The sequence below is a fragment of the Pyxicephalus adspersus genome, chromosome Z (assembly GCF_032062135.1).
Source record: "Pyxicephalus adspersus chromosome Z, UCB_Pads_2.0, whole genome shotgun sequence".
Classification (NCBI taxonomy): domain Eukaryota; kingdom Metazoa; phylum Chordata; class Amphibia; order Anura; family Pyxicephalidae; genus Pyxicephalus; species Pyxicephalus adspersus.
In genome coordinates, this window is record NC_092871.1 from 73,191,692 (window position 1) to 73,217,636 (window position 25,945).

The window sequence follows — 25,945 nt, forward strand, 5'->3', positions numbered from 1 at the left end:
TATTACTTCTAGTAACAAGACCTTTTTTTAATAAGTATACAAAAGGGATCAACGCAATTTCACTTTTTTATGAGAGCTGTGTCAGCTAAGTAGTTGGAAAGGAGGTTTTACATAGTTAGTCAGGTTGGAAAAAGACAAGTCTATCAAGTTCAACCACTAGGGAAATAAACATATCCCAGATATAAAACCCTATGGACATAGTTGATCCAGAGGAAGGCAAAAAAAAACTCCATGAGGTAATCGGATGTTTCCTGGTGTCTTATCTTTACTTTAAAGCTCAAGTACACAGTTATATTTTGTGCTTCTAGAAAAGCATCCAGCTTTTTCTTAAAGAAATCTTTAGTAGTTACTCCTTTCTGAGGGAGCCTATTCCTCATTTTCACAGCCCTTACAGTAAAAAATCCTTTCCTTATCAGGAGCTTAAACTTCTTTGCCTCCAGACGTTAAGAGTGCCCTCTTGTCCTTTGGAATGAAAGTGAATAGTTGGTAAGAGTTCTCTATATGAACCATTTATATATTTAAACAGGGTGATCATCTCTTCTCAAGGAAGAATAGATTCAATTCAAGCTAATCTCTCCTCATAGCCGAGTTCTGCCATTGCTTTTATTAGTTTAGTTGCCCTTCTCTGCGCTCTCTCCAATTCCACAATGTCCTTTTTGTGAACTGGTGCCCAAGACTGGACTGCAAATTGCAGATGTGGTCATTGTATGTTAAACCAGACAAATGCCATTTTAAGTTCTAAAGATGAAATTACTGCGCCAGCCAGTCCTCGACAAAGTCTAGGCTGCATACACACGTGCAATAGATGTCGTTGGAAAGGATCTTTCAGGATCCTTTCCAACGACTAATGACTGCACGATGCATAAACGAGTGCTGTACATACAGCACGGTTCTGCTCTATGAAGAGAGGAGGGGGAGAATGACGGCGCAGCACCCTGCTGCACCCTCTCCCCCTTTACTTCGATTAAGATCGTTCTTCGTCCAACGTCTATGGATCCACCAGGACGGTCGTTCAGAGGATGGACGACGGGCGCTGTACACACGCAAGATTTTCGTCTGATATCGGCCCTGAACCGATTGTCAGATGAGAACCCTTGGAGGTGTGTACATGAGGTATGCCTTAGTCATTGAAAATGTGCACAACTAAAAAGAAAACCCCTGTATCGGTTATAATTCCTTGCTAGACTCACAAACATCCACAACCTTCTTTTTGAGTGTCTTAAAAAGCTTTTTTGACCTTGACACAAAGATACCACTCATGTCAGTTATAAAAAAACACTAGGCCTTAGATATTTTTGCTTTAAATACAACATCCCTCATCACTCATCATTCGTTCAATATAAGCGTTTATCTGTAGGGGTGTTTGAATGAAACTTATTGGGTTTATAAACAATTTTGGTATATTAATATGGACTTTTGAGGTACCTTCTTAATTCACATTATAACATAAATCTTCAGTAAAACCATTATTTATTTATACATTAATAATATGAAGCATGCCTTCTCATCTTTATCACAATTGTGCCAATGTACAAATACGAGATAGTCCTAACTTCTTGAATCTTTCATAAATGTCTGCTTTCTCCGGAATCACAGGACTGACATCAAAGTAAATTGATGAATCTCATCTATTTGACAAATCGTTCAAAACATTAGTGATCAATATATTCTAATATTGATTAATCTGAAATAAATTGCTTAGGATACCAAAAGGATTTACCAATACCCTTCATTGATGTAATTGAGTTCAAACACAAACCATTCTTGTCAACATTGCCTCATTGTTGGATATGCGTCTTGTCCATATATTTCACTAAAAGGTCTATCTTTTCTAATCCCCATTGGTAATTCTGAACATTTGCTCTCCGCAGATGTCTTATTTATGCTTTGTAAGCACAACAAGGCATAATGGAAAACATTCCAACAGCAGCATCTGCTTGGTAAACAAAAAACAAACAAAACACTTTTCCTGAGTACTATCTCCCCAAAAGACAGACTAGCATTGCCTTTTTTTTTTTTTTTTTTTTTTTGAACAATAACTGTGTACTGTAGTCTTCTTCATGGGTAAATAAGGCATCCCCCTGAAAATAAGCCCTAGAGCATATTTTGGCCTTCAAAAAAAAATAAGACAGTGTCTTATCATCGGGGAAACAGGGTATGTAACTTGACATTCACACCCATTTTTTTTTCAATGTTCTTTAGACTGTAAAACACATGCAACTGTTGTATGTCAGCTTCAAGACCAACCATATGAAAGTATAAAACTCACTTGGCAAATATTTGTAAAAATTTATATGCATACTTTATTTAAATTTAGCGGTTTTATAATTGATTCAGGATTATACGCTAAAGGATATTATGTACGTTGTGCAGAGGTGCTGTCTAAATTCCATTCACTTGAGAGAATGTTTAATAGAGCAGGATCCACCTGTTCCCCTTCAGATTAACCGCATATAAACCCAGTATGTACCCAGAACAAGGCCACCTGCATGTCGGACTAACCAGGACTGTAATTGTAACTGTAAGTGTAGTAGCTCATGCTCCCTCACTTAAAACTCAGGAATTTCCTGACTGGAAAAGCAAAGCGTCAGTCTCGAGACCAGTCACCACAGAAAGTAGGCAAAGGTGCTCTTACTCTACCACTTAAAATGGTTGTTTTTAAAATTCTGTTCCATAATATGTGTGGCTATAGATCTGCTCAAGTTCAGCTGTAGCTCTGTATTTCCTTCTCAAACCATATCAGTGCACCCAATCCTAAGCAGAGTGTATTTGTGCCAATGTCTAATGTGTTGCTTTATTGTTACACTGTTCGGATCTGGAAGCAGGACCAAGTTCAAGAGCAGGCTGTGTAATCACAAGTCTTATCAGGGGTGAGGAGAGTGAAACAGACACATAACCAGTGATCAAAAGAGAATCAGTGGATCGTGCTATCAGATTTCAAGTGAGGAACAGGTATTATGCTTGCTTCTTGTATTGCTGCTACACTGCCAATTTTAGCCACTGCAACTCATATACCAACATTTGTAAGACTACAATCTACTCTTGGTTGTTTTCCACTTAAAATCTGATACCCAACACTAGCTATCAATGCCAGATCGATGACAGACTGGTATCTTCCTTAATCGCATCGCCGATACCATTTTTGTTCTGAACCGTCCTCTGGATCTTCAGCTTGCCCAATATTTCAGTAATTGGACTCCGATTTCGGATGTATCAAAAAAGCAACAAATAAAAAAACAACGATTTGACACTGACACAATAATTTAGCAAACAGAAAGTACACAAATATGTCTCGAACCGGATCTTTCACTGAAATAACTGCCTTTACTAACCTGGTTCTAAAACAAACAGCTTACCTGGTTAATGTTCTGATCTATTGACTTAAATACCTTCTGAATCAGGGAGAATAAGTATGTAGCTTGAGTTTTCAGCTAATTGCTACAGTTAAATACTTGTTGGTTTCAGGAGTGTGACTAAAGCTACTGAAAACAAAAATCAGATTTACATCTAAGCAATTAGCATTTTTAGAATGAGTTTGTCAATAGCAGCATTCATATTATCTCAGAGATATGACTACTTTAAGAAGAAAGTTCAGGTGAAGCCACAAAGTTCAGAGTTTAGCATAAAATCAGTCAATCAAAATCAGTGAAAGGGCTTAATAATGAGATATGTTAGGTCAGGTGTTTGTGAAACTTTTGCTTCCCAAACCCGATACATTAACCCATAAAACAGGCATTTGAAGAACAACCTTGAAAAAAGGGGGACTGTTGAGTGCCAAAACAAGTTGGGCACTGCTTCTGACAATTTGATTGGAAGATAAAGATAAAGCATCTTCTTAGCAGTAAAATAATAATTAACTTAAATAATTAAAGTAATTAAATAAGTGCCACTACTACTGAATAAATCAGCATGAAAATTTGAGACCACAATGGGATAGGGCGAGAATTCCTAGTTCTCCCCAACCTCTTTTTGGTGGTGGTGGGGGGCGTCCGGCTGCCTTGCTCCCTCCGCCCGGCACTTATCCTCTGAAACGACAAAAGAGAGGCTGCTCCATTCTCAGCTGTCATCTGTTCAGAGGATTCCAGCTGATAAAGAGCCTGTGGGGGGGGCACAGCTAGGATGATAAAGGAACACAGGCTGTTCCTCCCCCATTCTCTAGCTGTGCTGAGTCTTCTCAAAAAACATTGTGTAACAATGTTTCTGCCCCAGTGGGTGTGTGTAATGATGTCATCAGCTGTGTGTAACTGCACGTCAACAGCTATTAGTAATCACAATTTCATGCCCCAGATGATAGGAATAACAAGTGTAAAAAATTGATGAAACCATTGGGGTTTCTGTTTCAAAAGTACAATAGCATCTCACCTCATCCGGCTCACTACTATCCGGCCTAGTACAGAGTCTGGGGAAAAGAAAAAAAAAATCTTCATTCGAAAATGCCGGGGCAGCGCGGTCGGACATCTGCCGCGGTGCACACACAAAACTTTCATTACTATGGCCCTGTTACACATTACTGCCCACTTCTAACACTTGAACTCCAATTTCTCTAGAATGGGGAGGTATAGGAAACTGAAAATGTGTGGGGAACATCTGTGGATTACACCCCCTTAACATTTTATCACAATTACATCATTAGAGCATAAAAAACTCTGCCCATCAAAATCAAATAGTGGCTCAGGTACTGGTAGTGTACAGTCATATGTAACAGGGCAGTGTGTCTTCACTTGGCAGTGTCCTCACTTGCACCTATATATTTGTTTACCTGTACCTCTCTGTTCTAGGGAAATTAGGCTTCAAAGTAGGGAAGTGGACAGATATGTGTACCATGGAAGGTGGATTTGATAGGCAGAGGTTTATTATGTTCTAATGATGCCATGCTAAAAAAAATTTAAAGTGGGGGGGGGTTATACAAGTGTCCCCCACTTGCACCTACATTTTCAGTTTCCTGCACCTTCCCATTTCTGATAATTTGGGGTTCAAGAAACAGAAACAGTATATGTAGCGTAGCGTGAAAGGTAAAAAATTTTTTTTAATGGGCCCCACTCCCAATGCTCCTTGCTATGTAAGTGGCCCCTGGGGGTCCTTATTTGCATTTTAAATTTTTGGCTACTAGGTGCCCTTTCTTATGAAACAGCAACCCAAACGTTTATTCCTCAAGTTTTTAAAATTGTAATCCCCATATCTTGATATTCTTTAAAGAAATTTTTAGTTATTAGTAGCCTAAAAGTCCCCTGCGTACCAACAATTTAGGAGATATGAAGGTTTGACCACAGTGAGTTGTTAGGCTGCAGAATATGGCAAGCAGACTTTACACACACAGCTATCATACTGCTGGTGTATAAATGTCACCAGTTTTGCAATTTGTTTTGCCCACAGAGTATGGACAGTGATGATTTTTTTTGTTTTTGTTTTTTTTTTTTTTGGGGGGGGCTGGTAGGTCTGAAAAGGCCTAGCACTTACCGCCTCTTACCAATCCCTGGTGCCTAGCAGTTACCACCAGTTACCAATCCCTAGCTGTTGCTAAGTAGTCACTTAGGAGGGGTAAATGGCCCAGTTTTGTACATCTAATGTGAACTAAGCCTAACTTGTTAGATCACATTGATCGCATAGTTACACTACTACAAGAGATTACACGGTTAAAACATAGAACACTAGGGAGTTGGATTAAAATACACAGCCCTGAACAGTTTGGGCATAATACCAGGCATTAGAAAGTTGAAACGAAGTACAGGAAAAGGTAGAACACTGACATAAATAACTTGGAAGCACTACATTTGCTGCTTTTTGCTCTGTCCACTTTTTTAACACCCAGCTACAGCTTTCCCCCACCTGGCTGAAAATTTTCTGCAGAGAACACTGGAATTGTTTTAAAAACCATACTTCCGCGATGACAGGTCCTGGATGTCTGCAGGCAACAACAGCACAAGGCAAGTATGTGCCATAATCAGCAAGTTGTTCTCCAAGTAAATCAGCATGCTCACCACTTGCCAATAAATTTAGTTCTCTATACATGAATACCTTACATTATATTGTTTTAGTAAGTATAAAGATGAACACTAACAAGCACATAAGCGTAAAAAGAAACAATCATCAAGGATGTTTAAAAGGAGGTAATATATTAGCTGCAAAAAAAAAAAAAATAATAATTTGGACAAGTGGTTAACCTTTTCATACACAGGCATTAGGCCTATACTCCACCCTTGATAAATATTGTGCCCAAATATATTTAAAGAAAAATAAGAGCTGTTGGAGGGTTGTTGAGTTGTATACTTTCTCTACACCGGATCTTCAATAAAATAGTTGTAATTAAAAAAAAAAAAATAAGGGAATATTCATCCAGCACAGTGCAAACACCAAGTCAATAAACTTCTAGGATATCAGTCTGTCTAGTTTGGAAGCATAAGTGATAGTGATTCAATTTCTGTGCAAATGAAAGCAACAACAAGCCAACCCCCAAAGAGGGATTCATTTTACCACAGGCCATTTCTCTTCCAATATTCAAGACTTATTTGTTACAGTCTTGCATTTTTCTAAATTCCTTTCTAGTAGTAATACTGTAACATAGGGAAATACCTGCAGCACACTCGGGTTGTGCAGGTAGTCCAGGTTCTTTAGTATGAGACAAGAAAGCTTGCATAGTCTCAGAAGTATAGAGAAAATAGATACCAGGAGACAAGCTGGGTTAGAGCAGGTTCACATTGAGCACATGTGACAGATCTGAAAGTCTGAAGACTCCATGGTGAAAATCCAGCAAGACCAGTAAGGAAGTGGGCCAGCAATTGTTTAGGGAGGGGGATTTAACCATGGCATACACACAAACCTTTATGCACTAACGAATGCTACATTGACTGCGGTTAGGTACCAGGATTAAATCCTCAGATACATTGTCAGATCTTGCACTGGTGCAGTGTGATTTTGGTTTTCCCTTTTCTTGAGCAACATACTTGCTTGTGAAAACATACTATTTGGCCTAAATCATCTGAAGTCTACCCCAACTAGTATATATAATATACATTTAGCAAAAAAAATGTGTTCCAGGTAAACATTTACAAACCTGTCTAGTTAATATTTTATAGAACTCACCCCTTACTTTAGTTACAATACATGCTAGATTAGAAAACATTTTTTTTATTCACGTAATTCACTTGTAAACGTAATTCACAAGTAAACACCCTGAAACAGAAACAAAGAGCAACACCTACTCATTTAACACTGTAGTTTTAAAAGCTCTAAAATGTTTAAGTCATTTTAAATGCTTATTTTCAATATTTTATTGTGCAGGTATTAATAAAACGATACCTAATGATCATGTCAATAAAGTCCCTGATCAGGAATATACTTTTTTATACTCTTTTCTTGAAAAACCCAAGCTGGCCTGCAAGCATTGGTCTCCAATCTTTCCAAGCTATAAAAAAAACATAGTTGTGCCCATTATTATGAAAACTCTAAAGGACACAGGCAGCTTTGTTTCCAAAGGTTTCAGACTATACATTTTCTTAATTCCTTCCTTGTACACATGAGTGGGGCCCTTCTGGCATTCTTACAGGGTAAATTAATTAGTAATAAAAGTAAAGTAAATTATCATATTCAAAACAGAAGATATTTTGACAAAACAGAAATGGCATCAAATTATGAAAAATACCTCAGCAAAGCCAAATTATTACATTCCTGCACACTGCCTGGCCTAGGTAATGCCTTCACATGATGCAGAGACTACTTAACTGGAAGAAAGCAAAGCAAATACAGGATGACAATGGACAGCTGAGATCAGCAGAAAAAAGGCCCAATGATGCTTAAAGTAGGACAATAAATATGGTGGGTACAGCTTCTATTACATCTTGTGTCGAAAGAAAAGTATAAATCAAAATTAGAATTAAAGTAGATACAAACTTATTTGGCTGTCATCTGTGTATTAAAGTAATTTTTAAAAATCTTTGTTACTATTTTGATACTGCATCTTGCTACAGACTATGTTGGTTTTTTTCAATGCAATCACCAGATGTGTTTGTACACATGGTTTTGGAAGCTCATCAATCACACTTTCCACTATCTTAAATTCAGGTCAGCTAATATGCAGATGGTCAAATCAAGTATATTAATATTCTTTCAATACAAGACTCCTTGTTGCAAATATCTAATTGGATTATGGACACAGTTAACATTGCATCCTGGAATTGAGACTGGTGGTATTTCTGACATTATTCCCTAAGCTAGCCTTACTGTTAGTAGGTGATTTCACCAATAAGGCTATGTACACAGGTAAGATTTTTGCCCCGTCGTAGGGAAATCACCAGATATGGTTCATGGACCTGTCCTAACTTGGCCAAAATGTTGAACCGAGGAAAATGAAATACTCCACATACTTCTAAAAAGATGAGGGTCAAAAACAAAACTATGTGAACCCCAGAATGCACGTGCAAATACAAGGAAATGTAAAAAAAATGTTCTTGTCCCCCTCCCAATAGCAAGGCAGGGTAAAAGTGGATGACAACAGATGGGTACCAGAAATAGGCGTCACTAAAATCCATCAAGGCAAGCAATTCACACTGAAGTTGGAAGGGCAGCACTGAGACTGTTGCAAACCAAATGAATGCAATGATGTGCCAAGATTTTGTTGTGTCCACAGCCCTGCGCTACTGTCCCCCCAGAATATTTAGCAAGCAGGTCTAAGCCTGCGATAGGAGAGTGGGCAGGTTCTGGCATCATGATGTCACTCTGGGGAAGCTTCTTCTCCTTTGAGTGACACATGGCTCCCCGTGCATGTGTGGTCCAGATCCCGTGGATTAAGTGGTCCGAAAGGTTGGTGAGCACTGGTTTAAAACTCCTGGCAGTATTCCTTAGTGTGGCTCAGGGTGAATTTTTTGTACCAATAACGGTAACCCTGAGGCACACTTGGGTTAGCATAGAAAAAATCCTACCTGCTGCCCATGATGCAGTGGCGTTATTCAGCGATCCCTGGCCAGCTTCTGCATCGCATCCTTGGCTTGGTCAATGTGATGCCTGAAGTGTCAGTACGTTACGCCAGTGAAGTGGCCTAATGGGAAACTTAAAAGCAGATTACATTGTAATCTTCTTTAGCATATTGATCACAGTGATAATGTTATAAAAATAAGTCCAAATAAATAATACTGGGGAAATCATTTTTTTGTTGAGTTAGATCTCACACTTGTTTTTTTCATTAATTTTTGGGTCATGAATCCAGAAATGACCACAGTTTTTTGGTATCATATCCAGTTTTACAATACAGGGTCACATCCATTTTTGTAAAAAGAACTTACAAATTTTACATGCAATGTAAATAATGAATAATGAAATAACTTAAATGTACTGTTTATTTAAACTTCTTTTGTTTATACAAAGGATTTATTGTTATTCTATGACAATTTTTTTTACAGTAAAACATTTGAAAATGAATCGGGTAAGTGTTTAAGATAAAAATTTAGAATAACACTGAGTGTTCGGTGTTAGGACAATCCCGCGGGATGCTCCAACAAGAGTCAGCTATCATATGTACATCATATCTACCCTGATACCGTCCTTGCGTGACCCCTCAAATCTTGGTGGAATCGTTCACCTTGCTCATCACTGACTGCACCATGGTTTTCCGGGAAGTTAGAAAAATGGCTATGCAGAAAATGCACCCTGATGCTCATTTTGCAACTAATAATTTTGTAGCTCTCCAAGAGTTTTTGGACAATTTCTGTGTAATTATTTGCTCGTGTGTTTCCAAGGAAGTCCTTCAAAATGGCTTTGAAAGATAACCAAGCATTCTTTTAAACTTCTGACATTGTCCTGATAAAATGTTCATCTTTAATGAGCTGCTAAATCTGTGGACCATCAAACACACAGGCCTTTATTTTTTTTCAAATGACAGGCTAGGAAATGCCAAAATGAGGTACTTGAAACAGTCTCCTTCAATTGGCAAAGCTTTAATCAGACCCAGTTTCATGTGGAGAGGCGGGAATATAATATTCAAACAAGTGGCTCACATAGATTGTTTGGATCACCTGGTTTTATGGCAGATCTTGGAGGTCAATTTCTTTCCACCCAATGCCTCTCACGAGCTGCTATCCCACATGCACAGATAACAGGGATAGTTGGTGTATCTGCGTTGCTGACCAAGAAGGAAGCAAACCATTTTAGGGTTAACACATATGACCCAATTGTGTTGGTGATATTGCAACAACTCAAAGACTCTCTATGTCTGCATATTCTTCACAAAGGGAAACTGAATGGCCAATTGGGACTGACCCAAATATGTTGCCATTGTGAAGGAGGACACACTTTATCCATCAATAGCTCAAAGCGAAGCTTAGTCGCCATTCAGCTGAGTTATAGATTGGAATTACTAATTCCTCCATTAAACCAGGTATGTTATGGCAATACACAAAGCCACTGTCAGTTCTAAAGTATGGCAGAAATGCAATTTCTCTGGTTTGAAAGTACAATACCTTTGTTCCCTTTTCAAGAATGTTTTTCTCACGCAATCTTGATGCTAGGGGTTCAGAAGCCTTCTTCGATAGTCCCAAATCACTCAACTCATGCTGATCAAATCCCTTACAAACAGAGTCCTTTTCAATTTTAAACTCTTCATCATTGTTGTCACCTAGTTCCTCACCATATTCATGTTCTTTAAGGGAGGGTAGTGTAAAGAAAACCAGCAATGGGATTTCATCTGAATGAGCCACTGGGCGTATAGCCGATGGTAGACTAGGATACTCTATGTTACATTTATTTTTTCTTGTTATATCCCGAAGTTTTCACTATGCAAAAGTAACAGTCACTGAAATGATATCCTGGCTCTCGCCAAACCATAGGTAAACCAAATGGCATCTTATCACCAAAATGAATCAAGGTTGTTTAGGCACTTACAACGAGAAACAGCAGAGCCAGACATGATCTGAAAGAAAGAAAATACGTGTGTAAGTAGAAAAATACATTTTGCTTATTCCCTACGTAGAGCAGCGCACAACCTCTGACCACACTGTCCTGAGTGAATAAATGAATAGCCTATACAAATCCACGCTGGAGTAATCGAATTAATATAAGCGGTAGAGAAAAAAACCGACGCGATAGAAGAAAACTAACTGCACTTTCAGAATCAGCTTACCTATTTTAGTGTAAATAAGCTTAAAAATTGAAGTTAACAAAAACTGTGTTCAAAGTTGTTCACCAGTGTAATAAATCCAAAAATGTATCTATTATTGTACCCTTGTTTAGACAAAATTATTAAATTAAATTTATATTATTTTTTATAATTATTATATTATAATTTATGATTTGTGTTTCACACTATCATACCCGGGAGTTATTCCTAAGAATTACAGGCCTACAATATTAAACAAACTTCCATGCAAAAAAATGTACCGCTTTTGACATAAAAAGACTGACACAATTAGACCGCCTGGGAGGTTTAAGGATGCTTTGGACATGCATTGTGTCAAGTTCCTTGAAATATAGAAGGTCCTGTTTGGGAGCATTTGAATTGCTAGTAAAGGTCAAATGCAGCTTCTCTCGTCAAATTCTGTGTTTGATATTCAATGGAAAAAAGGAGTTTTGTTGACATAGTAACTAGTACAGTCAGAAGGGCAAGCACACCCAGGGAGCTCATTGCCATCAATAAGGGAGAAAAACTCACGTAAGCAGTAAAGAGAAAAGGTTCGACCTCACCACAAGTAAGCTATGAACATGTGTCAGATGATTCTGGTCTCAGGCAAAAATCTAATATGTCTCCCAGCATCCATCATCAGTCCACCACAGTTGATTAACGACCAGTCAGAAGATACCTCTGTGCATTTAATTAAGTAAATGGGACTGCCTGACTTAGGGCTGCACATCTTTCCTTGCTGATGTTTATATTGGCCACCTGGGACCAGAAATAGTAGCCAAAAGATGAGATCTGAACATGTAGGCCCCTTAAATAATGTCTCTGGGTTGGTAACTGGGGATAAAGAAAAGGCACATTTACTACATTTTTTTTTAGCTCTGTGTAAACAAAGGAAAAATGGCAGAGGTGATGTCCATATTGCTAATAATAACAATGCCTTAAATGAGCCACAAAGGCCCAAAATTGATATTATTTGGACATATGAAACAGTTGGACAAAATCAATGTTGACAAAGCGCCAGAACCTGATGGATTACATCCACATGTCCCCAATGAGCTGAACTCAGTTATTTTAAAGCCATTGTCTCTAATTTTTAGAGATTCTTTAATAACTGGCTTGGTACCAATGAGTTGTCATAAGGTCAATGTGGTTCCTATTTTCAAAAAGGGAGCAAAGTCATTAGCAAGAAACCACAGACCTGTAAGTTTAACTTCTTAAGTTGGAAAGGTCCAAGAGAGTTTGATAAAGAACCACATAGAGGAGTTTCTGCTTGAAAATAATATTCTAAGTGATAGTTAAGAAAGACTGAAGTTGTCAAACAAATTTACTCTCTTTTTATGAGGAAGTAAGTAAACAGGTAGACAGTGCAGTAGCAGTTGACATTGTGTATTTGGACTTTGCTAAAGCATTTGACACAGCACCCCATACACTGTTAGGGTCAATAGATTTAGAAATCTAATAACAGTCATTCTGTAAAAAAGAACTGGCTTAAAGACCACATCCAAAGTAGTAATTAATGATTCACACTCTGAAGGGTCCAAGGTTATTAGTGGTTTACCCAAGGGTTCAGTTTTGGGACCTTAACTGCTTAACATCTCTATAAATGATGTAGAGTTTGAAATTAAAAATACAGTTTCTGTGTTTGCAGATGACACCAAACTATGTGATGGAATTAGGTCCATACAGGATGTCTATATTCCACAAGCAGACCTGGACTCCTGTTGTAATGATCAGGGGTCAGGCTCGGAGTCCAGTGGCTGAAACAGCAAACAGACATAGGCAGAAGCAGTCCAGGATCTATGCACAAGCAGGGATAGCAGATAAGGAGCAAACACAAACTTGGTCAAAGGACAAGCCGAGGTCGGTAACCAATAGTGTATGTTGGAGATGGAGTGCGAGGAAGAGTAGTCGTTTAAACAGCAGCCAAGGGTCGGTACACAGGTAGCAGTTTGGAGAGCGCAATGTAACAGTAGCAGGCAGAGCAAGATATTGGCAAAGCACAATAATCTGGCAACAGGAAGTTTTTGAGACATGGCTTAAACAGGGAGTTCATTGGAGGGGCCTGGAGTTCAAGCTTCAGCAAGATACTAGGTATCAAGGTATCTTTGTCCAAGGAATCCAACAGAGTGCAAAAGGCAAACCCTCATGTGGCGCAATAGACAGAGTTGCAGCCAGACACCGAAGCATCCCTGGGTTAAGATCCTGACAACTGTTTTGATTAGGCACCCAATTGGTAAATGACATTTAAAATTGAGAAATGCAAAATACTTTCTGGTATTAAAAGTGGAATACACTACAGAGATGGAGACATAATCCTGCTCCTGTACAAAGCATTGGTCAGACGTCATCTGGAATATGCAGTCCAGTTTCGGGCATCAGTTCAAGAAAAAGGATATTGTGGAATTGGAGAGTGCAGAGGGCAACTAAATGAATAAAAAGGAGTGGAGGAACTCAGCTATGAGAAGAGATTAGCTGAACTGAATCTATTTTCCCTTGAGAACAGATGTATGAGGGGGTATATGCTCACCCTGTATAAATATATAATGGTCCATATAGAGATCTCTCTTCCCAATTATTCACTTTAAGATCGTTACAAAGGACAAAAGGGGACTCTCCTTCCGGGTTCTTCATCCTACGTCACCCGACCCAGGCATGAAATTGCGTAACGTAGGATGAAAAAAAAAAAACTTGCTGATCTCACTGTGCATGCCTAAGATGGACAAATTTTTTCTTAGCGCAAAAAGGCTCCTTCTGCACATGTTTAAGCACCCAAGAGCCTCCCGGGATGCGTACGTAGGTATCCAGGGAGACTTTGCGCTCCCATTCCTTCTCGATTGATCAAAAAAAAAAAAAAACAGATTTTTTTTTTACCTTACATAAAAGGATTGTCTACCCTTTTATGTAAAGTGAAATTTCTGAGTTTAGGTACATTTTAAGAAAAAGTTGGATGCTTTTCTAGAAGCACAGAATATAACTGGGTATTAAAGCATTAAAGTAAAGATAATAGAGACTGTTAATTGTCTCATGGAATTAGGAAGGGTTTTAAATATGGCAAATGTTGATTTCTCCAGTGGTTGAACTTGATGGACTTGTGTCTTTTTCCAACCTTACTTACTATGTAACTATGAATCTTGCAATGGTCCCGTCATTAGACACCGAACATGGGTGCGTTACTAATACCAAAAAGTGGTACCATGTCATGTCTTGTGATGCGAGTCCAATATTGAAAGTGTACATTAAAACTATATGGAACCATGCAGTGACACATCATGTTATGGAAAGACCAGAGGAGATTTTATTTATTATATTTAAAGAGTTGAAAAATTCAAAGCGAAGGCAAGTAAAAATTCAAATTTTTAGCATCCATAATCACTTAAGTTATATATGCTATTTGGAGAAATAAGTCCACTTTAATTATGATACTAGTAATTATTGTTTTTATAATTTTCACACCTGGTTGTACAAATTGTAGTTTATGTAGCTATTGCACTTACCAGTACTATACCAGTATTCCCCTGAGCAATTTTGCTTCAGCTGGGTGGTCAAAATGTGGGCGTGGCAAGAGAGCAAATTTAGTGCTCCATAGGTATCCAGTAACACCTATTATTGTGTCAGTGTTCTTCCTACCACCTATACTTTGTTCCAACTTTCTAAAGACCTGCTCTGTTCGTATGCCCAATTTTTCCATTTTTATATTATGACCCAACTGTCCAGTACTAGTGTATTGTGACCCAACATTTTAATGATCATTGTAAAAAAACAAGTTAAGCTTGGTTCACATTAGCAATAAAAAAAAAAATGAAAAAAAATTGCCATTTACTGCTCCCAAATGACTACTGGCAACTGCTAGGCATATGAGATTGATAACACGTGTAAACTGCTAGGCTTTTTTTGTACCTAGAGGTCTTCCAAGCAGCAGTGGTTCTGTGAGGAAGCAGTAAATGCAACTGTACTGCCAGTTTGAATTCAGTCTACCTTTAGATGTGTCCTGGAGGCTATATTTAGATAAAGCAAAACTTTCATGAAAAATTTGAGTCCCATCCTGGCTCAGCTTTCCTCTTCTTTCTGATGCTCACTGTTACAACAAGCACCACCTTGAACTGAGCATGTATGAGCACTATTTTTTTTGTTTTACATAATAGGGAGGCCCTTGATGCACGTGCACAAAGAGCAGGCCACAGCCTATATCCTAGGAGGCTGTGGATTTTCTCTTCAGTTTTTACAACCATGGCAGTAAAGGCCCAAAAATGTGTGAAAAAAAGACATTTACATATAGACACTCTTTTATATAATAGGTAGGTATGGGTGTTGGTCTCCCAGTTTCTCTTATAACTTTTTTTGGTAGCCACCTCCTATTATACATGCTAAAAAGCATTCCATATAGATTGAGATGAAATTTACAAATTTAAAGCCTTCTACAATACAAGTTCAACTGATTTCACCTGCCACATCCCAAGTAGCGAATGCTAAATTGAAAACCACCTCACAGAATATTCTAGCGGAGCACTATGCCTCCGTGTCCTAACTCCTCTTATCCTACATACCAAATGACGGTATCCCTCGTGGCAGGCAAGATGCCCCGCCCCTCACAGGAAGCATCTCTTGTGTATGACGGCACAGCGCTTCATCCCAAATGCGGATCTCGCTGAGCCATCTCGTGTGTGGGAAACATGGTTGCCCAGTAAAGCAGCACGGCATCCCAATTGGGAGCCGTATCCCTGTAAGGGCCAAAGCCCCAAACACCAATGCTAGAGTGAGAACTCTCTTCAGCAGAGTGAGAGGGCTTTGCCCCCCACTGGGCATAGGGAGCTATTTTAACATATATAATCAAATACTCATATATTAAATTGTATTACAAAAAAAAAGAAAGAAAACGCAACAACCTTCAGGGACATTAGATTTTATGAAGTACTACATTGCTCCCTATTCGTGACCAAGTCTCAAGCATACTTTTAATCCACACAAAACATAGCAAATATTGGAGTTCATAAAAAGGACCTAAAGCTAAGGCATTCGTTTAAACCTGGGAATTTCGTAGATTCCAGTTCAAATATCTATTTTGTTTCTTTTTGTGTTAATTTCCTATAAAAATCACTGCCCCCAGGTTCTATATAAACTTTTTTCTAAGGCAATAAATTGGATTTCATCCAAATTGAATTTATGCTCAATTGTTATACGATCGCTTAATAAGGTTATGATTTTACCACTTCTCACATTATATAGATGCTCGTATATTGGTTTTTGGAAACATTTTTAGTCTTTCCAGTGAAATACCTCCTGCAACTGCAGAAGGCCATAAAGATTACTCCTTCCGTACTACAATTCACTATGCCATTTTTTTCTTAAAATTTATGTAAACTTGAAAGCTATCGGTTATTTTAAAAATCCATTGACAGCAATTGCATCTACCACAAGGATAGGTGCCTGTTTGTGTCCGATTTCATTGTTTAATACGTTTTTTATGTATTTTGGGTAACGCGTGGAACACAGGTATTTTCGGATATTTGTTATTGAGAAAGTCATGTGTTGGTTTGTCAATAACCCCTCTTGAGATTGCCAGTGCAATAATGGAAAAGAATTCCTGATTTAAGTTTTGTACTGTGCGTAAATCAATATGGGAATACTAGTTCTTATTTTTTAGTATTTCCCAGCGCATATGTCTATATTTATTCACATCCATTAGTACCACATTACCACCCTTGTCGGCTAGTTTTATTTTTATTGCGGAATTGTTTTGAAACTATGGATTGCCTGTATTTGTCTATGTGTTGTAATTGTTATTTCTCAATGAGGTATTATCCAAAGCAATCACTTCTTTTATTATTTGTTGTGTAAAGGCTTAATTTTGCAGGCTTTGACCTAAATCCAGAAATTTATTTGATCTAGGGCGAAAAGATACATTCATATTGATATTCTCACTAGGGTTTCCATGATTGCTTAGATCCCCTTGATCATTCATATTCACAGGAGGGTCAATGATTTCTCTCAAATCAATGTCATTTTCTTGTTAGAGTTCCATCAAATCCCTGAGGACTCTAATCTGCGGCCCCGAAATTTTGGCATTTAGTCAAAAGATCTCGGCGTCCAGTAGAACTTTCCATCTTGTCCGCAAAGATTGGCGTAAAGAACATCTCTCTTGCGAATAGATGGATATCTTTTATAAATTCAAATTCTTTGCATGCATTTACTGGGCAGAATCCCAAACCCAATTCCAATACTTCTTTTTCAATTTCAATTTCAGCTTATATTCAGGCAAATTTAGAACATTTAATTGGTGGTCATTGTTTTACCGCATATTGATACATTGGGCGTTGTCCTCATTTTTGTATCGTGTTGTCTAAAAAAGGTGCATGTGTGGCCCCCTGTGGGGTGTTTGGGTTTCCGTGCTGAAATATCAGAGGATGAAGTCATATTTTTGTTAACTATAGGACCAACTACTACTAGGTTATTCTTTATCCAAATAGTCTTGATATTTCTTCTTTGAATTTTTGTGTTTTTTATTTTTTATATACATAAAAAGGATGTTTTATCTAAGAATTGTAAAGGAATCTTTTGCCTTATTGGAAATGTGATATATACACTGCTGCAAAAGTCCCTTCTATTTTCCTACTTTCAAATATATAGTTCGGGATGAAACTGTACCACAGAAATGGATTTCATTAAAGGGGCCGAAGAATTAAAAACCAGGTTATTGCAAAAAGGTTATTCCAAAACACTCCAGAAAAAAAACCGTATCAAAGAATTTTGCTAAACTCAAGACAAAATCTTTTATTCAGCAGTCCCCAAACAATCACAAGCCTTAATAGGAATCATCACCAGCTTCAATAAACACCACAATGCAGTATACAAAATTCATCAGTATACAAAAAAAATATCACCTACCTCATGACAAATCATCTGAGGCACATTTAAATGTGGACATTGCAATTAACGCAAATGGATCAGAGAAGCTCTAACTTTAATCCTCCAACAGACCCAACCATTTTATAAATTGCTCCACATCTGCGGTCATATTGAATTACATGTATCTACAGAGCCTTTTATGTAGACAAGACGAATCGTGCATTTCCATGTTGGAACCAAACATAACTAATTCAGGTGTCGATAATGTTTTTGATTTGGAACATATCGCCCCTCATCCCAGAGGAGGCAACAGTGACATGAAACTCCTTCAAACAGAAACAAAATGGTTAGTGATTTTAAAACCACCCAAGCATGAGTAAATTCAATATTATGCAAATTACTGTTCAGGTGAGCATATGCCATGTTTTTGACTTAATACTGCGAGTCAACACTGATATGAGATGTATATGTTACTTACTAGTAGTGTCATGTAAATGTCCACATCGACACGATGCATATAACCAGCACTGACTGTTACAAACGACTTGATTATTCCTCTTTCTGTTTTGAGACCCATGCTACACCTGGGTCATCAATTAGATTTTCTGCTTGTTTGTAAGTATACACTTCAGGATAATTTATGAAATACATATCACCTTAGATGTACTATGGGATACTTACCACATATACAATATAATGTAATATAAAATGTATTTTTTAATGTAACTTTTTTACATGATCATAAACCTAATTTTCACTTCCCAGCTATTCAGTTATTCTCCTGTCACTTATATGTTCATCTATTCACCCTATTCATTCACATTCTCTCACTCAACTGGCAGTACCAGTGTTCCTACTGGCACGCCTCTAGTGAAGGGTGGCAGTCCCCCCATTGATCCTCATTTTAGTGTCCCAACTACACATGCTGGATCCACTCTGATCACATGCACAGCTGGGACTTCTAAACACCACTGACCTCACCTACTTTAGGCAGGGAATTTTAACAGTACAGCGTCTGGCTGCCTGTTTTCTTACTAGGAGCGATAGCTGCCCCAACCAATTGTACTCATTTTTAAGAGAGACCTCCAAAAGCTTCACCAGTCTGTATATACGATCTTCAGCAGCATTAAAGGGATTTTCAGCTACCTTAGGAGTCCCCAAGGACTACATTTTACCACAACCTCTACTAAAAAGTCAATATGTAGTATAATAACCTTACCTTTTGGAAATCTTTACCTTATTCTAATATGAAGAAAAAAAAGAATCTGCCCTCCTCCAAAAAACTTTATAACAAAAAAAATCCATGTTTTTTTCAAAGGTTCAATAGAAATCCTTGTGCCATAACTATCTCTTGTCTGTGAGAAACTACCCAATATATTCTAAATGTAAGTTGCCTTATAACTCCTTACTACAGTCTTGTTTTAATTGATATCACACCATTAACCTACCCATTTATACAATAATTACCACTAAGTAACCATTCAAACAAACTACATTGAACTCAAATAATACCACTATTATGCAGTTTAAATTTTACTGTATGTTATTTTCACAAAAGCTTTTTGTAATAATTTTACCAATTCATGTTCTATAAATTATTATTTCAATTTTTCTAAACCAATTGTAAGAACAAAAACATTTTATGACCATTTAGTGTGACTATGTCTTCTATAAACCAGAAAGGCGAAACAAGTTGGGTTACAAGACATTCAATAGCAGATCAACATAAAGATGTTGATTGTATAGTTAGAGGAGTGTTTTTATTACTTTTATCTTTTCTTTACGAGCATCAAGCATGTGATAGTTTTGATGTGATAGCCCTCCATGTTTCTTGTGCTGTTTCCTGGTCAGGTTTAAATTGCACTACAAATATATATAGTGCAATTGCCCTAAATTGTGTGTGTGTATATATATATATATATATATATATATATATATATATATATATATATATATATATATATATATATATATATACACATACACACATACAAAGCTTTTTTCTATATTTTAAAAAATGCTATATCACACTTCAACCTATTCAATACTCTCTACACTATAGAATGCTTGGTGGGTGAATTTAGGCCTTTAACATTGATGGAGGTGATTTTGAACAATATTTTAGTTTACAAACACAATGCTAAAGCACCCTTTGATAGGTTCTACATTGCAAATTGTAATCAAATACTTTACATTGTAGATCTCCTCTAACTATCCCTTCCTATTGTCACCAGTCCTAGATTCTTATCGCCTCCCACGCAGTTTAAGCGGCAGTTACTTCCACTTGACTCAGTATGCCTCAGTGCAAGGCACTTTCGGGACAGTCATCATATGCTTAGCAAGCGCTGTTATCCACACAGACTTCGTCCTCACCTAAATTTGTTTCTAAGTGGGAAGAAGATCTGAACATGTCATTCACAGAGGATCAAAAAGATATGCTATTGTACTTTGGTCATAAGGCAGCGATCAGTAACAAATATCAGGAAATAAATTATTAATTAAACTACTGACCCGATGGTACAGAACACCCACTAAGCTTGCAACAATTTACCCTCACCTTGATAACAAATGTTAGAGATGTAAATCAGCCCCGGGTACGCTCCTACATATCTTTTACACTATCACAATCTTGGGCTTTGCTGCAGTGGGATAGGACGGCCCATAAGATGCTTCCCTCCTATCCCAGAAACCACATGTTGCCAAACCAAATTTCGTCGGTCTGTTCTTGGGAAGAATATATCCATCATCCAAGACCCACCTCTGTTGTCCTGTACAAAAGCAACATATTTTTGGCTGCAAATATACAATACTGTACAAACGTTTTAGACAGGTGTGAAAAATGCTGTAATCTATGAATCCTTTTACAAATAAAAGTGTTCAAAGTAATTTTTTTTCTATATACCACAATTATTTTAAATGAAACAACTCAGATGCAGTTGAACTGCAGACTTTCAGCTTTACTTCAGTGGGTTGAACAAAAATATTGCATAAATATGTGAGGAACTAAAGCCTTTTTTAACACAATCACTTCATTCCAAGAAATTCCAAAAAGCTTAACATACAAAAAGTTCATTTCTAAAACTTTGTTGAAAACCCTTTGCTGGCAATGACAGCCTGTAGTCTTGAACTCACGCCCATCACCAGATGCTGAGTTTCCTTCTTTTAATGCTTTACTACAGTGGCTTTCAGTTGCGGTTTGTATGTATGCCTTTCTGTCCGAAGTTTAGTCTTCAACAAGTGAAATGCATGCTCAGTTGGGTTCAGATCAGGTGACTGACTTGGTCATTCAAGAATATTCCACTTCTTTGCTTTAATAAACTCCTGGGTTGCTTTGGATGTATGTTTTGGGTCATTGTCCATGTATTGTCCATGTCCATGTAGTGTCCGTGTATTATGAAACGTCTCCCAATCAATGTGACTGCATTTAGCTGAATACAATCAGAATTTATTCGGCTGCTTCTGTCCGGTGTCACATCATCGATAAACTCTAGTGTCCCAGTGCCACTGGCAGCCATGCACGCCCAAGCCATCACACTGCCTCCGCCATGTTTTACAGATGATGTGGTATGCTTTGGATCATGAGCTGTTCCACGCCTTCTCCATACTTGTTTCTTGCCATCATTCTGGTGAAGGTTGATCTTGGTTTCATCTGTCCAAAGAATGTTTTTCCAGAACTGTGCTGGCTTTTTTAGATATTTTTAGGCAAAGTCCAATCTAGCCTTTCTATTCTTGAGGCTTATGAGTGGCTTGCACCTTGCAGTGTACCCTCTGTATTTACTTTCATGCAGTCTTCTCTTTATGGTAGACTTGGATATTGATACGCCTTCTTTCTGGAGAGTGTTGTTTACTAGGTTGACTGTTGTGAAGCGTTTTCTCCTCACAATTGGAAATGATTCTGCGATCATCCACTACTGTTATCTTCCGTGCACGTCCAGGTCTCGGAGTTCACCAGTGCTGTTTCTTTCTCATGATGTACCAAACTGTAGATTTTGCCACTCCTAATAATGTAGCAATTTCTCGGATGGGTTTTTTCTGTTTTTGCAGCTTAAGGAGGGCTTGTTTCACCTGAATGGAGAGCTCCTTTGACTGCATGTTGTTTGTTCACAGCAAAATCTTACACATACAAGCACCCCCCCAGGCCTTTTATCTGCTTACTTGATAATGACATAATGGAATTGCCCACACAAGCCCATGAAATAGCTTTTGATTCAATTGTCCAAATAATTTTAAATGGGTTGTGTTAAAAAATGGGTTGTGTTAAAAAAAAAAAAAAAAGTTGTCTAAGTCCAAATATTTATGGACCTAACATGATGAAAAAAAATGAAGTACAACTGTAAATATAGGCTTACATTTAATAAAGCAAAACAACCTCATTTAGTATAACACAATCAGCCAGCAAGATTTGAACTCTAATGACCATATAAAGAAATAAAAGACAATTATCAATGTAGCTCATTTAGTTGAACATTTGTTGTTTAACACAGAGTGAGGAAAGTTTGTCCATTGCTGTCATCATTAAGGAGGACCAACCACTTTCTTTATTGGTGACAAAGTTGTCACCAAAATAGAACAAAGTTTTGTAAAACTGTGGGCAGGAGATGCATTTTAATTAAATGCTCTTTAAAAGCAAATAACTATTACACTGTAGGATATATATCAAAACCAGTAAAGCAATATGTTGTTTTTGTGCCAGTGTGTCAAAATAACTAAATAAATAATTACTGAACACAGAATGTAAAAACATTAATATTTAAAGTTTATAATTTATAAAGTAGGTAAGGCTCGAAACTTTCTGCAAAGTTTTTTTGTCGTCTGTGCGCTCGATAAGGAATGTTCTTTCATGTAAAATGCAATACTGCCTAAGGGCTCCAATATAAAAAATCATTTTTATACGCTTTTAAAGCCACCTTGTAAAGTAACGCTGTAGATTAGTTCAGTAACATTAGGAGCTAGGGTATTTTTCCATTTTACACGCATAAGGTGTGAAGGATGTTATTAATCACAAGGCTCATTGAGGCTGCTAAACTATGGGTAGAACTATTAAAAAAAAAAACAAAACAAAAAAAAAAACAAATTTCAAAAGGAAAAATTGATAAGGATGCAGTACACACCAAAAGACACTGTGAAGCTATATATGGAGCTTGTCCATCGACAGTCTGGCTTTAAAAATACCCTTCAATGCTGCATGGTGTTAACAGGGCTTTAAATTGTGATTCGTAGACAGAATAGAGAGAAGAAGCTATTTGAAAATAAAACATTTCTCACTAAAGGTCAATGTTTATTAAGGAATTAAATGACAGGTATACGAGTATGAACATTAGGTTGCAAAGAAAATATTGTTTTAACAGATGTTAAATTACACAAGATACAACACAACAGGCTGCAAACAAAAACTTCTTAATAAAGCAAAGCAACTGGCAAACACAAACACAAAATCATAGAGAGCACTGTTGGCAGTACATGATATTTCGCAGTACTTTATTGTTAAGGGCTCATTCAAACCATGTGCATAGGGCTGCATTAAGCAACAAAGTCTAACAAAACTCAATAAGCCTGGCAGCACGCAGATGTGTCATATTGCAGCATGCTGCAGGAAAGAAAGATTTTAGTTTTTTTTTTTTTGTTTTTTTAATGCATTGGAAAAAAATAGTTAATGTCTGTTTGAACATTTATCCAGGAAAGTGCTAATAATAGATAGTCCCACCCACCTAAATAGGAAACATAAGTCTCAAATGATACATGTACTGTATGTTTTAATGATATATTGTACAACTGCTGGTCTGACTATAGCTTATTGCCATTTAGAAGCCCCTTGCTGCCAAATACTACACTGTAAATAACGACATAACTATTATAAGATTTTACAGGCTGAGCTGTAAAAAAAGATTGCCCCCTTTCCAAAAACGTTGGGGAAAAAAATGCCAAAAAACAAAATCTCTAAGTTGTATTTCACGTGAATTTTTATTTAACAGACCAAAATTACCAAAGAAAAGATTTTCACAGGCAAAGTAAGACTGTAAAGTCTAAAGAATGTTGTTCAGCTCAACATAGTAAAGAATAGGTTTGTCACCATCTAAATTTATTACTATTTTAAAAAGATTCAGGGAGTTAGGAGAGATCTCCCAAGAGGGGAGACTGATACTGAAAGTGCATGAATTTGGAGTCCTTAGGCAGTGTTAAATTAGAATCATGCTATTGAGAAGTACACAGCCTCGTGAGTACTTTTGGAAATCATTGTCACTTTGCATATTCCACTACTGCACCAAGAAATGCTCTCCCCGAAACTGCATTATGCAAAGAGAAAGCCATACATCAATTTGGTGCAGAAATGTTGGCAAGTTCTCCAAGCTCATCCAAGATGGACAAAAATACAATGGAAATGTGTTCTGAGGGAATGGTGGATTCTTTGTGCCAAAGGTTAAATGTCCATCCAGACCACACTCCATGAAAGGTGCAAAAGCCAGCATGTATAGTGGTATGTGGTGTCCATAAAATTTGTACCTATGTGAAGGATTTTATGTGAATTTTAAAGAAACATCTTTTCCCAGGTATTCCATGTACATTTCAGCAGGACAATGCCAAAACTTACTCTGCACAAGTTACAAAACAGTTTCTTCAATTCACAAATGATCAGGAAGTGTAATTAAAAGAAAAGGAAATGAGACCTAGTGGTAAACTTGCCTCTCTCACTTTTTTTGGAGTGTGTTGCAGGTTTAAATTTTTAAAGTTGTTTATGCTTTAACAGAAGGTTGATAAAAATATTTTCTTTGCCTGTTTAAATGAAGCTTCAAGTTAAATAACAAGTTACAGATTTCATTTTCTATTGCGTTTTTACAAAGCATTCCAACTTTTTGGGAAATTTGGTTTGTACATGTCATGTTAGAAACCAGACGTTACTAAAAACACAGCCTCCTAGGATATGTCACTATAGGAATTACTTTATACTAAATGCCCACTGCTGCTGAATTTACACATTTAAAAACCTAACAAGGACTCCCATGTGCTGCTGGGTAAAAACAAAAAAAAAACTAAAACAAAAAAAGCTACATAGTGAGGTAAAAAGGGTGCCTCTTTATAAATGTAAGCATTATCACTGGTTTTTAAACTTGTGATGCCTCCGACTCCCAAAGGACCCCTACAAGATTTTCCAATGCATAATACCAAATGAAATGGTAACAAGAATACCACTTCACATAAAGCTTTAAAAGTAAAATAAAACACAATACCTTCCTGACAGGAACAGACATTTGCTAATGGTGCCGACACATATCCAATTAAACAGAATTGCACTGCAAATTTAGTTATATAGGCATGATCTCTGCAAGCAGTTTCTCTGTAATCACAAGGTTTGTATATATGGGACAATACACAGCCCATTTCAAAGTAAAATAGACCATAGCATTCTAGTAATTTAGCTCTTAGCATTGGCTGAGATTTTTAAAATTAGGGTTATCAAGCCCTAACTTGATAGGAATATAAGGCGTTTAAAACAAAGCATGGAGGTGAATTAACTCCAGAGTTTTCAAGCAAACAGTCTATGTATTGTAATTACCTCACACCTGAGAACAGGAGAATCCACTACAGGTAGTCCCCGAGTTAAGGACATCTGTACATAAGGACAACTCCTAAATACAAACGTTGCTTCCCTGCTAGCTAGTGTGCAGGCTTGATGGGGCAAAGGGGGGCGATTTGCATGACTTGTAGAAGAAATCTTTTGATAAACACAGTTGAGGTTGTGGAAGATTTTAACGGCTCAGCAGTTCTTTAACTCTTTAATGACTAAGACAAACTCTGCAGTTGTTTCTTTTTGCATATCAAAGCACAGGTTGCTCCAGAAGTAAATTATTGTCTAGGCTCCATAAAGTTTTTTTATTTTTTGCTTTGTTTCTGATTAACTTACAGTGAGGATTTTATACAGTAACTGACACCATGCTGCCTAATATTATGTTGAGACAAACATCTGTCCTAATTGCATTTATTAAAATAACGTACATGTTC

General features: G+C 37.3%; 1 protein-coding gene across 3 annotated transcripts in view; it reads right to left on the minus strand.

Annotated features, from left to right (window-relative positions):
• The window catches only part of ARPC5L (actin related protein 2/3 complex subunit 5 like), a 92,426-nt gene that overhangs the window by 59,631 nt on the left and 6,850 nt on the right, over positions 1-25,945 (minus strand). The gene's annotated exons all lie outside the window — the stretch shown is intronic.